Source organism: Dromiciops gliroides, chromosome 3 (assembly GCF_019393635.1).
Source record: "Dromiciops gliroides isolate mDroGli1 chromosome 3, mDroGli1.pri, whole genome shotgun sequence".
NCBI classification, from domain to species: domain Eukaryota; kingdom Metazoa; phylum Chordata; class Mammalia; order Microbiotheria; family Microbiotheriidae; genus Dromiciops; species Dromiciops gliroides.
The window spans coordinates 345,189,853-345,206,056 of NC_057863.1; the positions used below are offsets into that span (position 1 = coordinate 345,189,853).

The window sequence follows — 16,204 nt, forward strand, 5'->3', positions numbered from 1 at the left end:
TATTATATTTATCAATTTCAAAACATTTTTGGATTATTTTTTAGAAATAGCCAGCAAATTGCAGTTACCTTCCTCTTGAAAAGCTGTTCATTACAAACCAAGTAGGTGATGATTTTAAGTGTTATCACATGTAAATGAGGGGATTGAACTGTGAGTACTCTAAGGTCCCTTTTGGTTTTAAAATTATATAATATACAGATACTAAGGAGTATTTTTGGAAATAAAAAACATTTTTCAAACATTTGGAAATTGACTAAAATAGTCATAGCAGAATAGGGGGTTAGGGTTGGGGAATATAAAATGCCTTAGGATGACACTTTCAAGATAACCCAAAATAACCCATCAATCTGTATACCTGAGACTGCTCTCTCCAGGGATAGACAGATTGACCTTCAGGGAAGGTGATTTTTTTAAATGGAGCCAGAAAATAATCTCCTTGGAATAGAAAACTTCCAAATTACTATAGAAACAAACAAAAAAAAAGTCTAAAATAGTTCAAGCATTCAGGAAACCACAGAAGGATTCGAAGCAATACTTTACCCCTAACCTTACACTCCCCCACCTCCCCAAAGCTTCTGTGTCTGGAGCATGCTGGATGCGCATGCTCCATTACTCTTCCTTTAATTCCCCACTCAGGGTTTTTTTTTTTCTTTTTTTTTCTCTCCCACTGTGGCCTTCTCTCCTCGCCTTCCCCTGCCCCTCCCCCTTCGTCCTTTTCAGGCATGACATCTGGGAAGTGAAGAGGAAGGAGCCCGTAGGGTTAGCGCCCCAGAGCGCAACCGTGGCAGCTTTCTTTTCTCTAGGATGTACTGAGCTGCTAACGGCTGCCCAGCAGATTGTGAATCAGAAGGTATTCTCAGCTTCTGTTTATTTTCCTGTTGTTTTTAATCCCTCCTAGTAGGAGGGAAATGGAAGCACTGGCAGACACCTTCACCCAGACCTCCTGTCCTCAGTTCTGACACTTCAGTCTTTCCCTCCTGGTTCGAAGGCAATAACTTCCAGACTTCAGCAAAGGAACAGAAAGATCTATTCCTTCCCTCGCCAGAAGAGACAGGTAAAAACTGTAGCTTCCTGGATTCCAGCTTTCTCTGGCCTTTTATACAACAGAGGAGCTGTCTTGTTCTTATTATCCTCTCATACCTGTGTTTGTTTCTGTGCCAGCCACTCTCTTCCTCTTTTCCTGTCCCCTCCTTCCCTATTCCCTCCTGTGAATATTTGGAAGGGCAAGAGAAACCTGGGCTCAAAACAGGACGACATTTAAATCCTTTGCTTTTCAGCGTTAGTGTCTCTGTAAGCTGGGAAAAGGATGAGAAATATTCCTTTATCCTAGGGAAGAGACTCTCTCCTCTACCCTTGTCATTAAAAACTTGACTAGGGCTATCTGAAGATTAAGTTGAATTAAATAATTGGGCAACTAATTTTTTCTATGAAACTAGGACTTGGGGGCTGGTGGGTTGGAGGATTAGCAACTCTTTACTCCTTTATAGGAGCTCAACAGATAGAGATTCTATTTCTTCTCAGTGGTGAGCAATGACCTGTGGCATCATGAATTTAGAGGCTTCCCTTCCCATTCTCCATCCCTTCAGCTTCATCTAAATCTACCTGGTTCTAGATTTTTGAAAAAAGCAAAACTGATCAAATATGTTAGTACCATCATTCCTTTTCACTTTCCTCTCCTATCATAAGCAAGGAGTCCAATAGTATGGCTGTTGTCTGGTTTTCCCTAGCATGGAAAAGGCAACACATTATAGCTCTTCCCTGAGCTCCACTGCAGGGATTTCAGTATCTACAATTCACTTTTCCAGCTTGGAGAGGTCGTTAAGAGGAGGGGGAAAAATAGAGAAGAAAGGAGGAAAGAGAAGGAAGGTCAAGGAGAAAGAAAAGAAAATCCAAGAGAAATCGAGAATCAGGATTACATTTTACCTAGGTCTCCAGTCTCACTAATCCCAACTAGACCATGGGTTCATGTGCAGATAAATAAGTATATATGCATTTGTATAATTTACTCAGTGGCCAGTCAAAAATCCCGAGAAGAGTCTGTCATCTTACAACTGTTACTGAGGATTTAATATCCATTTGGGTATCAGCTTCCATGCTAACCTCTAAGCTATATTTTTATTAACCTCCCCCTTCTCAGATACATATGTAAATCCCTACATAGGGATCTCTGTAGCTACAGAAGCAGAACTGGATAAGCTCAATGACAAGCAAAGCTAAATAGCATTCCACAGAATAGATCTTTGCACATTACTCTATTTTTAAAGGGGGGGGTGCAGATTGTATGTTTAATGTTATTTATTCATGGAATTGAAAATTTGGTGGAATTAATTAATTCTTACCTAATCATTTTTCTTCCTCAAACAGGGTTTGAATTACCTTTTCATATAAGCTTTCATATTTTACTGAGTATTAAGTGCATCCTGACTATTTTGGGGACCACTGGAGAACCCATGTCTGATTCTAAACTCAGGCTACAAGGTTAGGAATCAGCAGGATAGAAAGGTAGCTAAGATGTCCCTAGCTTCAAATCTAACTGGCTAGGACTGAGCCTCAGGTCTTTGGGGATTTGGGCTTATGTTCCTTTCTGTATTCAGTAGGAAAAGGCTTTGATGGATGTGTTGCTTGTGTCCATGGTGCTGAAATGATTCTAATTTGTAATCAGCGCCTGACTTCATGAGCTACAACATTTCCTCTCTATTCTTTTTTTTTTTTTGCCAAATTGTGTTATTCCATTTCCATAGTAAAATTTTAAAACAAATGCTAATATCTTGCAGAAACATCTTCTATATGTGTTGATGCACCTATTTCCTAAAGAGATACTTTAAGAAGGTGATAAGGTAAATGGTATTAATGTTAGGATTGTGAATAATCTTTATAATGTGATAACATTTTCATATGCCATATTAGGAAGAGTTTTCAGGCTATAAGTTTCATGTTTCCCAGAACATTTAATAGTATATTTTAATTTTTATTTTATAACAGTTATTTTTTCACATTTGTGTTCATGAGGTATGCAAAATAGTTCAATTCACATTCAGCTGTCTCACAGTTTCAGAGCCTATGGATAGAAACGTCTGGTATTATGCTGAACCATCAGGCATTTCTACTAATTTTAATTTAAGAATGAATGAAGATACTAAATTGAGACTGATTTTATTTTTCTGCATACCTTCCCCCCACCCCTGAAAATTCCTAAAGTTGGGTGAAAAATGAAAGATTGATGCAAAATTTGACACAGGGCCAGATAATCTTAGAAAACCAATTGCTAAAAAGAAAGTTTGGCAAAAACAGTAACATAATACATGGGTGATTCCAAATATAATCTGTTTCTAGCATTATACAATACTTTTTATAATGGCTGCATTTTAATCTGATTCCTTTAAATTTGTTTGTTTATTGTTAAAAACTGCTTAAGTTATCTTTAAGTGTGCTCCTTAAAACCAACGTTATTTCAATTAATTCTAATGGACACAAATTTATCCTCCACATGGAGCAGCATATGCTATTCCATATGAGCACTCAATTCGATTTAGACCACTGTTGTGTAATTTGGTTAATTTCTAATTAAGCAAGAAAATTTTAAGACCTTAATGCTTTCTATTTGAAGGCATAACTCATAACTATTAGGCCCCTCTTATTTCAGAGTAGAGCTGTTCTCTAGAGTATTTCTTTACTTATTTTTACGTTTATGTGAATGAAGAATCTTTATACCAAAGTCCATTTTGCAATCAATATGTGAATTCTTGTCACTGTCCTTGAAAAAAGAGAGCTAAGTGAAGAGTTGTATAAGAATGTAACTATAGTGAGGGAGGAGGGATGGGGGGGGTGGACGCTAATGGATCGCGTGTTTTAGACAATTTTTTGGCAACTATTTATATGCCAGTAGAATAGTATTTTTTTCCAATGGGCAAATGAGTGAGCTTATAGATGGATTGGTCTGCACACAGAAAATGTTTTATTAAATTTGATTTTTGAGCACAAGTATTTTAGTTAAGAGAGGCAAACCTGATATAATGAAAAGAGACTTAGAATCAGAAATTCTGGGTTTGAGACCTTGATCCACCACTTACTGGCTATATGACATGGGCTGGTCATTGTACCTCTCTAAGCCTCAATTTTCTCCTCTATAATATTTTTCCTATATACTTTATAGCATGAGACATTATTGCAGAATCTAGTATAAATACCATATTTACATGATATCATTCCATTCACAAAATAAGGACTATTTTGATGCAATTTGCATATTGTTTTCCTTGCTCCAACCAGTAAATCAGTTTCAATCAGCTTAGGGAGTTAGAAAGCATTCAAGGTTGGATTTTGGTGGGGGTTTTTTTTGTGAGGCAATTGGGGTTAAATGACTTGCCCAGGGTCACACAACTAGTAGGTGTTAAGTGTCTGAGGCCAGACTTGAACTCAGGTCCTCTTGATCTAGGGCCAGTGCTCTATCCACTGTGCCTTCTAGCTGCCCCCAAGGTTGGATTTGGAAACAAAAATGGATTAGACCACCTTGGTCAACCCTTCCATTCTTTCTGGAAAAATTGATAAATTTGGTCATCTGAAGTAGGCTACTTTAGGTATTCTGGAAGTCATTAAATCACCAGATCCATAATTTTAATTTCATTTTCAAACTATTTTCATGCTATATAAATAGTGCCAAGACCAGAGAAATATTATATTAAAGAGGCGTAGCTGCAAATTTTTCCATAAGTACAGTAAATTAGTCTATTAGAACTGATTAAATCAATTTTTTAGTTCCTCTGATAAAAAATGTATTGCTAAATTCCTTGTTGTCTTTTATCCTAGGTAATAACTACTTTTTCACACACTTTAGAACTCCCAGAAAAGAACATAGTTGGCTTGATTTTAAGGTGACAATTTACTGGGGTTCACCTGTATGATTTTTCAAAAGTTTACCCCAAATATAATGACCTAATCTAATTATTTTCAAGTGACTTCTTATTCAGGTCACCTACTTTTGGATCTTATTAGTTAGTTAGATATTGAAGTGAACTAAAAAGGAAAGGGAGGATCTAAACATCTTCTAGACATTAATTCCTTCTTGCTACGAGGTTTTTTTGTTTGTTGTATTTATTCTGTTTGACAGTAGGAGTCTCATTTTTCTTTTCCTTATGAAGCCATTTTAGAATCTGAACTGGATTTTTAAGCTCTCTGAAAAACTGTTCTTCTAGTGGGGTGGCTGGACACTACTACTATGCTTTCTTTTTTCTCTCCTTTTGCATTATCTGTTACATCTCATCATATATAAAGCAATAAATTCCAAATACATACAATCTCATTTTCTTTTTTAAAAGATCATATATAAATGGAAGATAATGGAATGTTTTGACTTTTCCATTTGTGAAGAGACAAAGCACTCAGAATAGAACACATAATAAGAGTCAAGATAGATGAAGTTGGTTATATTAAAAAAGTTTTTGTACAATCAAAAGCAATAGATCTAGAATAAGAGGGGAAAGGTTAGAGAAAAAAATATTTCTTTTAAAAATTAATAAACATTTTTATTTATAGTTTGGGGTTCCAATTTTTTCCCCTCCATCCCCTCTCCTGTCCCTGAGGTTATACATGTATGATTATGTAAGACATTACCACATTAGTCATTTTGTATAAGAAAACTTGAATAAAAGAAAAAAATGAAAGAAAATTTAAAAATAGCATGCTTCAGTCTGCATTCTATCAATATAATTTCTTTCTTTGGAGATGGATAGTATGTTTCATCAATAGTCCTTTGGGATTGTGTTAGATCATTGTATTGTTGAGAATAATTCACAGTTCTTCATCAAACAATATTGCTGTTTCTGTGTACAATGTTCTCTTGGTTCTGTTCCCTTCACTAAACATCAGTTCATACAAGTCTTTCCAGGCCTTTCTGAAATCATCCTGCTTGTCATTTCTTATAGTCCAATAATATTCCATTACAATCATATACCATAGCTTATTTAGCTATTCCCCAGTTGATGGGCTAGAAATATTTTTGTAAAAATAGGTCTTTTTCTCTTTTTTGGGATGTCTTTGGGATATAATTATGCAGAGGTATTGCTGAATCAAAGGGTACACAGGTTTTTTTTTATAGCCCTTTGGGCATACTTCTAAATTGCTCTCCAGAATGGTTGGATACATTCATCACTTCACCAACAGTGGCTTAGCGTCCCAGTTTCCTCACATCCCCTCCAGCATCCAATATTTTTCTTTTTTGTTATATCTACCACTCTGATAGATGTGAGGTGGTACCTCAGACTTGTTTTAATTTTCATTTATCTGATCAATTGTGATTTAGAGCATTTTTTTATATGACTATAGATAGCTTTAATTTCTTTGCCTTGAAATTGTCTATTTGTATCCTTTGACCATTTATCAATTGGGGAATGACTTGTATTTTTATACATTTGATACTGTTCTCTATATATTTGAGAAATGAGGCCTTTATCAGTGATACTTGTTGCAAAAATTCTTTCCTAGTTTTCTTTCTTTATAATTTTGGTTACATTGGTTTTGTTTGTGCAAAAGCCTTTTCATTTTTATAGAATCAAAATGATCTATTTTACATTTTGTTTTGCTTTCTATATCTTCTTTGGTCCTAAATTATTCCCCTTTCCATAAATCTGACAGATAAAATATTCCATGCTTTCTTAATTTGCTTATGGTGTCACCTTTTATGGATAAATCCTATACCCATTTTGACCCCCTATTTCAGAGAGTCATGCCCTGTAATAATTTTTTTCTCTTTTAAAATTTATTTTTATTTACAATATTATTTTCCCCAAATTACATATAAAAACAATTTTAATGTTGATTTTTAGAACTTTGTGTTCCAAATTCTCCTCCTCCCTCCCTCCTCAGCCCCCTTAAGAACAAAAAGCAATTCAATATAAGTTATACATGTGTATTCATGTAAAACATTTCCAGATATAATAATTTTTTTTTAGTGAGGCAATTGGGGTTAAGTGACTTGCCCAGGGTCACACAGCTAGTAAGTGTTAAGTGTCTGAGGTCACATTTGAACTCAGGTACTCCTGACTCCAGGGCCAGTGCTCTATCCACTGCACCACCTAGCCGCCCCTCAGATGTAAAAATTTTTATAAGAAAAATTTAAAAGAGGAGAAACATTTAATAAAACAAATAAATACTTTTTAAGTTGTAATTTTGTACTTCCCTTTCAATTGTTCTATGAAATGTCTACAACACAGTTGTTCTCTCCATTCACATTGTTTTAGCCATTGTCTGTGTTATATTATTCCTTCTACTGACTTCACTTTGCATCTATTTATGTGGTTTTCCATATTTCTTTGCATCCATCATATTGTTTTTTACTATGGAAAAACTTCATTGCATTCTATTTGTTTAGCTATTCCTTAAACAATATGCATGTGATATTTCCAGTTTTTTGTTACCCTAAAAAAATTCTACAAAAATATTTTGGCTTATATGGTTTTTATTATTTTTGACAATGACCTCCTTGGGCATATGCCTAGTAATGGAATTTCTGGGTTAAAGGGTTTTGACATTTTTGCCACTTAATTGCATAATTCTAAATTGATTTCTGGAATGGCTATATTGATTCCCAGCTCCACCAACAACGAACCAGTGTACCTATCTTTCCACAATTTCCCTGATATTAACTATTCCTGTCTCTTCATCTTTTCCTTCACAAAATTTTTACTGTGAGGTAGAAAGCAAAGTTAAATCCTATTTCAACCTAAGATTACAAGATCAAAGATTTCACATTTGGGCTATAGAACCATGCATACCCTTTGACCCAGAAATACCACTGCTAGGTTTATATCCCAAAGACATCCCAAAAAGGAGAAAAAGGCCTAGTTGTGCATAAATTTTTCTACCAGCTCTTTTTGTAGTGGCTAAGAATTGGAAATCAAAGGAATGCCCATCAATTAGGGAATGGCTAAACAAGTTGTGGTATATGACAGTGATGGAATATTATTATGCTATAAGAAATGACAAGCAGGATGATTTCAGAAAGTCCTGGAAAGACTTGTATGAACTGATGTATAGCATAGAGAGCAGAAACAACAGAACATTGTGCACAGAGACAGCAATACTCTTTGATGAAGAACTGGGAATGACTTGACTATTCTCAACAACACAATGATTCAAGACAATCCCAAAGGACTATTGATGAAACATACTATCCACCTCCAAAGAGAGAACTGATATTAATGGAATATTGCCCGAAGCATGCTATTTTTCACTTTCTTTCATTTTTTCTTTTATTCAGGTTTTCTTATGCAAAACGACTAATATGGTAATGTTTTACATAATTGTACATGTATAACCCATATCTAATTGCTTACCGCCTCAGGGAGGGGAGGAGATGGAGGGAAGAAGGGATAAAAATCAGAACTCAAAAATATAAATTAAATGTTTATTACTTAAAAATAGATTTCACATTTGATTGTATGAAGCAACCCAATGAGTCCTCCTGAAGCACTCCCACCAATACCACCCCAGGCACAGGGTCCCTTCTGGGCAGTTGTTCAGCTTGGTTTCTCACAGTCTGCTTTTTTCTGTAACTTGATTCTTAATTGCCAGGTGCTCTGTTCCATTCATAGATGGTTCTTTTCTTCATTGCCAGAGGTCCAATTTCTTTGATTCACCTTAAAATCCACCTCTCAGTATCCATATTTGTTTATAGAGAGTATGTTGGGGAAGCTAAGTGGTGTAGTGGACAAAGCACTGGTGCTGAATTCAGGAGGACCTGAATTCAAATCCAACCTCAGACACTTGACACGTACTAGCTATGGGATCCTGAGCAAGTCATTTAACCCTCACTGCCCCGCCCCCCCCCGAAAAAGTGGGTATATCTCTGTTCCCTGTTAGATGCACTGGGTTTTTTTGGTAAATATTATTTTATTTTTTCCATTTACATGTAAAGATGATTTTCATCATTAATTTTTATAAGATTTTGAGTTCCGAATTTTTCTCCCTTCCTCCCAACACCCCCTCTCCAAGATGGCAAGCAATCTGATGTAAGTTATACATGCACAATTATGTTAAACATATTTCCACATTTGTCATGTTGTGAAAGAAGAATCAGAACAAAAGGAAAAAGCCATGAGAAAGAATAAAAAAAATGAAAATAGTATTCTTTGATCTGCTTTCAAACTCCATAGTTCATTCTCTGGATGTGGAGAGCATTTTCCATCATGAGTGTTTTGTATTATTCTCAGATCATTGTATTGCTGAGAAGAGCTAAGTCTATCATATCTGTGGATACACTATTTCTTTCTTTCTTTTTTGGGGGGGGCAGGGCAATGAGGGTTAAGTGACTTTCCCAAGGTCACACAGCTAGTAAGTGTTAAGTGTCTGAGGCCGGATTTGAACTCAGGTACTCCTGACTCCAGGGCCAGTGTTCTATCTACTGAGCCACCTAGCTGCCCTGACTAATTATTTTGAATGACTCCAAGACTGGCAAGCTTAGCTTTTTAAAAACCTAAAGGGTGCTGGCCAATTTTTGTCTTGTCAATGGTGCCATCTCTTTGATTTCATTGGAGAAAGATATCCACATTTCATAAAGGAATCAATTCTTTGTTAACACATTAAAATCTCATCATCTGTGACTAAATCCTGGGAAGGAGAATCAACTCCCCTCTTATAAGTAACACATTTTAATTGAATAAATTAAAATCAATATACTTTCTATAAAAAAGAAAAATATATTACCACCACTACCATTTCATCTTAAGTTTTTAAACAGCAATCTTGCTACCAAAAGAGGAGTATCCTCATATAATATACTTTGTCTTTTGCTAATATTTACAGAGGAATAATTTAAAGTTAAAATTAGTCAACATTCACTTCCTCTTCTTCCCCTTTTCTTTCATTTTTGTAGCTCTGATTTATCTTTGCCTAGGCTTCAGATACAAGTCAGTTGTTTCTTTCCCTTTCTCCTAACCCCAAATCACCCAGAGTCCTGCTGAAAGAGGTTAGAGATTAGCCAGAACCAAAGGAGTTGCTTAGTTCTTGGGTTCATAGATTATTAGAACTAGAAAGGTCTTTAGATATAATCTAATCTAATCTCTTCAGCTTCATAAACCTCAAAAGTAAAATGGATAGTCACTTACAAATTACTTTCTTTTCTATTTCTCTTTCCACAAAACAATAGCTTATTGCTCTAAATAATAGCACATTCTACTCAGGGAAGGGAGGAAATAAACATTTATCAGGTACCTACTATGTGCCAGGCACTGTGCTAAGTACTAAATATTAGTTAAATAAAGAGTAAACTAAATAATAGCCTACATTTACATATTAAATTCAAGGAAAGAAAGCATTTATTAAGTACCTACTATGTACCAGGCTCTATTAAGTGCCTCGCAAATATTTCATTTGATTTTCACAACAATTCTGTGAGGTAGCTGATATTATTATCCCCATTTTACAATTAAAGAAACTGAGGCAGACAGAAGTTAAGTGACTGGAGGCAGCTAGGTGGTGCAGTGGATAAAGCACCAACCCTCATTGACCCACAAAAAAACTAAAACCAAAACCAAAACCAAAAAAGAAGTTAAGTGATTTGCCTTGGGTCACATAGCTGAATATCTGAAACCAGATTTGAATTCTGATTTTCCTGACTTCAGACTCAGTGCTTTGTGTTCAATAAACATTTATTAATCACCTACTTACTATATGCAGAACGCTGTGCTAGGAACAGTCATTCCCCTCAAGAATTATATATTCTACTGGGTGTTATGGAGGTTGTAAAGTGCATTCCTCACAATAATCGTCAAGTAAACAAACATCATTATATCCACTGTAGGGATGAGGAACTTGAGATTCAGAGAGGTTGACTTGACTAAGGCCACACAACTAATGAGACTCAGATTAGAACACAAATATTCAATTTGAAAGTTCTGTGCTGGGGGCAGCTAGGTGGCACAGTAGATAAAGCACTGGCCCTGGATTCAGCAGGACCTGAGTTCAAATCTACCCTCAGACATTTGACACGTACTAGCTGTGTGACCCTGGGCAAGTCACTTCACCCTCATTGCCCTGTCCCCCCAAATATATATATGAAAGAAAGTTCTGTGCTTTTCTACATTATCCTATAATGAGGAATTTTAGAAGAAAATGGGAATACTTAGAAATGTCAGGAATGGTTAGCCCAGAGAAGAGAAGACTTAGTAGAGACATGATAGTTGTCTTCAAATATTTGAAGGATTTTCATTTAAAGACAAATATTTGGCCCTAAAGGGAAATACTAGGAGCAATTGTTAAAAGTCATGGGGAAGGGGCAGCTAGGTGGCGCAGTGGATACAGCACTGGCCCTGGTGTCAGGAGTACCTGAGTTCAAATTTGACCTCAGACACAACACTTACTAGCTGTGTGACTCTGGGCAAGTCACTTAACCCCAATTGCCTCACTAAAAAAAAAAAAATAAATAAAAATTTTAAAAATTTTAAAAAGTCTACAATAAAGAATTAAAAAAAAAAAGTCATGGGGAGGGGGGCAGCTAGATGGCACAGTGGTTAAAGCACAGGCCCTGGATTCAGGAGTACCTGAGTTCAAATCTGGCTTCAGACACTTGACACTTACTAGCTGTGTGACCCTGGGCAAGTCACTTAACCCCCATTGCCTGCAAAAAAAAAAAAAAAGTCATGAAGAGGGGCAGCTAGGTCGTGCAGTGGATAAAACATCGGCCCTGGATTCAGGAGGACCTGAGTTCAAATCTGGCTTCAGACACTTGACACTTACTAGCTATGTGACCCTGGGCAAGTCACTTAACCCTCATTGCCCCACATAAAAAAAAAAAGAAAAAAAAGTCATGGGGAAGGGGCAGCTAGGTGGCACAATGGCTAAAGCACCGGTCCTGGATTCAGGAGGACCTGAGTTCAAATCCGGCCTCAGACACTTAACACTTACTAGCTGTGTGACCCTGGGCAAGTCGCTGAACTCCAATTGCCCCGCCCCCCAAAAAAAGTCATGAGGAAGATAATTTCAGCTCAACATAAAGAACTAATAGAGATGTTCTCCATAGAGTAAACTGCCTAGGAAGAAGTAAGTTTGCTGCAACTGGATATCCTTAGGTAGAAGATGAATGATTAGGAATGTTGTAGAGAGTGAGTATTCTGCTTTGGATAGGGGGTGTTCCTTCTAATACTTAGATGCTGCAATTCTGTGTCTAGATTATAATTCATTTTGCTTCAGATTCCTGTGTAATTTAGGGTAACTCATTATTATTTAGGAAAAGCAAGTTAGAATCTCAAAGATTAATGAAGGTTGTCAAGTGTGGCAGCAGACCAGAAGCCAGATGCTCATTATTTCCTGTACCTCACTGTTGGAGAAGGGGAGAATTATACAAACAAATAGAGCATTGCTATAACTGAAAAACAGTGAGAATCTGAACCACTAAATGTAATAACAATACCTTTGGACCAATTGGGCACAGAATTTGAGATAATTTGAAATGAGAGCCAGTTCTCCCAAAGTAGAGTTTAAAAAAGAGGAAAATTGTCACTGATATATTTTTGGTGGGACTTCAGACTATTAGAAACATTATGGAAAACAGTATAACAGTATACATTAAAAATCATAAAACTGATGATATCTTTCAACCCAGTTATTACATTCTTAGAACTTTATCTCTAAAACTTTTTTGTATCTATGAGTGCAAAAATAGTTATAGCTTTCCTTTTTGTTAACATCAAAACTTGAAAGAATAGCTGAACCAGTAGATAATGGGATCCAAAAAAGATTTGGATATACTGAGGTTCCACAGTATGTTCATCAGATTGACAAGATGTCATAAAAAGAAAGTGACAGTTGTTAGAATTTAGGCACATTAATAATGGAGACACATAATTGATGAAGTTGTGAATTGGTCCAGCCAATATGGAAAGCAATTTGGAACCATACCTATAAAATCACTAAATAGTGTATATCCTTTGACCCAATTATACTACTTCCCTGCCCCAAGAGATCAAAAAGAGAGGAAAAGAATGCATATGTACAAAAACATTTATATCAGCTCTTTTTCTAATAATAAAGAACTGGAAACTAAGGGGGTAACAGCTATCACTTGGGGAATGGCTGGACAAATTATGGAATGTAATAGAATACTATTGTGCTGTAAGAAATGACAAACAGGATGGTTTCAAAGAAACCTGAGAAGAGATGACTAAACTGATACAGAGTGAAGTAAGCAAAACCAGGAGAGCAATTATGTGTTAACAACACTGTAAAGACAACTTGGAAAGACTTAAGAACTCTGATCAATGCAATAACCAACCACCACTCCAGAGAACTGATAATGAGGCATTCTACCCATCTTCTGCAAAAGAAGTAATTAACTCAAGTTGCAGAATGACACATAAAATCTTAGACACAGCCAATGTGGGGATTTGTTTTGCCTGACTATGCATATTTGTTTAAAAAACATGGGGTTGATTTTCTTTTTTTCCAGTTGGGGTAGGAAAGATGGGAAGGATGGGAAAGGAGGGTAGAAGTGAGGAAAGATAAGGGTAAGACTGCCAAAAGAAAGAAAGAAAAGAGGTGCATTGAAACATTTTTTAAAATTCACAGAAAAAAAGAGAAGGCCAGAAAGAATCTTTCTGGCAGAACATCTTTGAAGTTTATATGTTGAATGTAATATATACTTGAAAAGAAAAGCAAGCTATAAGAGTCTAACAGTTTCATGTACAATCTTTCCCTCTCTAGTCTATTCATTTTAATTGGTTTTTGTTAAGTTCAGAATTCTTAAAAATTTAGAATATTGTGCTTCATCTAATAAAACAAAAATTAAATAGGGATTAATGTAGTCTTACATATATTCACAAAATTTATTTCACAAATATAAATGGAGATGATATATTTAAATAGCATTATAAGTTAAATTAAATTATATATTATATTGTTATATATTATTAAATTATAAATTAGATATTTGAAAATGTTTTTGGGGCTTTATTGGACTGCAAGCTCAACATGTCAAGCAAAAATGTAAACATACAAAAAAGCTAGCACTATTTTCAACTATGTTAAGAAAAGAATAACTTCACGAATACTTTTTCAATTTAGCAGATAGTCTTATTTTTGATCAGATCACATCTTGAGTATTGTGTTCCATTTTGAATGTCAATTTAGGAAGGACATTGATAAGATGGAGAGTGTCCAGAGGAAGAGCACCAGCATGATGAAGGGCCTTGAGGCCATGTACTATAAAGATCTATTAGAGGAACTGAGGATTATGAACATAAAGAAGAAAAGACTTAGAGAGCATATTATAACTATTGTGGAAGAATGATTACATTCATTCTGTTTAGCCCTAGAGCAAAGAACTGGGAACAATGGAGAGAAATTAGAAATTTAGAATTAATGTCAGAAAAATTTTCTAAAAGTGAGGAATATCCAAAAGGAGAATGGGTTGCCCTAGGGAGAGAGTGAGCTTCCCCTGATGGAAGTCTTTAAGCAGAGCCTGGATGGTAATTATCAGGAATGCTCTTTTGCATATGAGTTGGACTAGCTGGCTATTGTGGTTCCTACCAACTCTAAAAGCCTATGGTTCGAATAGGAAAAAAATGGAAACAATCAGCAATTGGAGAATGGCTAAATGAATTCTGGTTTAGTGATGAAATGGAACATTATAGTACTATAAAATTATAAATATGAAGAATGCAACACAACATGAAATTCTACAAATTTCACTTTTCAGAACTAGAACTGTATACTCATTCACTAGGTTTATATAAATAAGGACAAACCAAGAAGTGGTAGAACTTCATACCCCAGAAAAAAATAATTTTCCTTGCTTGTTTATTTGTTAATTCATTCACTTGTTAAAAGCTTTAGACAGGATTTTACTCTTCATATTGGATGTGTATTTGTTTTTATTAATGTAAAATGCAATGTATTATAAAAACAGTAAGTTTTAAAAAAATAATTAAGTAGGCCAAAATGTCAGAAGATTTTACATATATATATATATATATATATATATATATATATATATATATATATATATATACATGTATGTATGTGTATTGAGCTGAGGGCTCAAGGGTCAAAAGGCATCTTTAGAGATAATCCCTGTTTTCCCTGTTTCCACATACATCAACATTTAAACAATTTTAGGCAAAAAAAAAATAGTTCATCTGATTCTAAAAATTCTCCATAAAAGAAGACTTTGTAAACTAAAATTTTTTTTGGGTGCTGTCTAAGAGGTTCTCCTTTAATTCATTCTGATACAATTTAAGCCTTTTAAGGAATCAAAAGTGCAGAATCTAATTCTCACATTATTCTGAAAGAGGGGTTTGGAGTGAACGTCTTCATTTGCCCAAAGTTTTAGCCTGATGCCAGTCTTAGATTCCAAGGTCATATTAGTTTCACTAACATTTCAGACTTGTTTTCTTTTTACTTCTGGATTAAAAAAATTATCTAATGATTAATATATACCATTATTCATAAGGGCTGGGTCTTTTGAAGGGTGGTCTCAACATATCAGATCAAGTTTTTGTAGCTTTAGAAAAGTACTGCTGCATTGCAGCTCTCCCAGAGAGCTGTAGGTTTGTGTATTTTCTGTTTCTGTGTTGGGATATGAGTCTGTATTTGGTTGCACCCCAAACCCTGCTGGCAGAAAAAGTCTCTTTAGCATATGTCAAAATAGGAAACCAGCCATGGCATCTACAACAGTATTTCATCACTGTGATACATGGTGAATTTTCCAATTATTCTTTTTGAATGAATGAATCACCAATCAACATTTCTTCCTTTTTTTTTTTAGGAAGATGACTTTTCAAGGTTTTTACCTTGGCTATTTATTTATTTATTTATCCCTTAATTCCTTAATTAATCAATTAATTAATTTATGCATTCACCCACCTAACCATCCATCCATCCTTCCATCCATCTATCCATCCATCTATTTATTCATTCATCCATTCATTTGCTTATTTATTTATTCATTCATTCATTCATTCATTCATTCATTCATTCATTCATTCACTTGAAACTGGCTCTCCTTATCTCACTCAAGCTGGAAGTACAGTTGAAACTCAGGGGCCTGATCCCACTACTGAATGATTTGCAAGCTTAGACCTGTTTGGTTTCCAACCTGAATTGGTTGGCAGCCTTGTGGACCCCCACTCCTGGTGGATCTGTATTTTGGTGTAAACCTTAATGCAGACACTGGATCTTCTTCACATTATTACAGCTTAGAGTTATTGAGCTCAAG

General features: G+C 35.4%; 1 protein-coding gene across 3 annotated transcripts in view; it reads left to right on the forward strand.

Annotated features, from left to right (window-relative positions):
- Positions 1–648: 648 nt before the first annotated feature.
- Positions 649–16,204, forward strand: part of SLC35G2 (solute carrier family 35 member G2) — a 66,360-nt gene continuing 50,804 nt past the window's right edge. For 2 of the 3 annotated variants that reach the window (XM_043998237.1, XM_043998238.1), the window contains exon 1: positions 649–1,054. The gene's annotated coding sequence lies outside the window, so the exon portion shown is untranslated. The remainder of the gene's footprint in view (positions 1,055–16,204) is intronic. The other variant, XM_043998239.1, reaches the window with a different exon arrangement.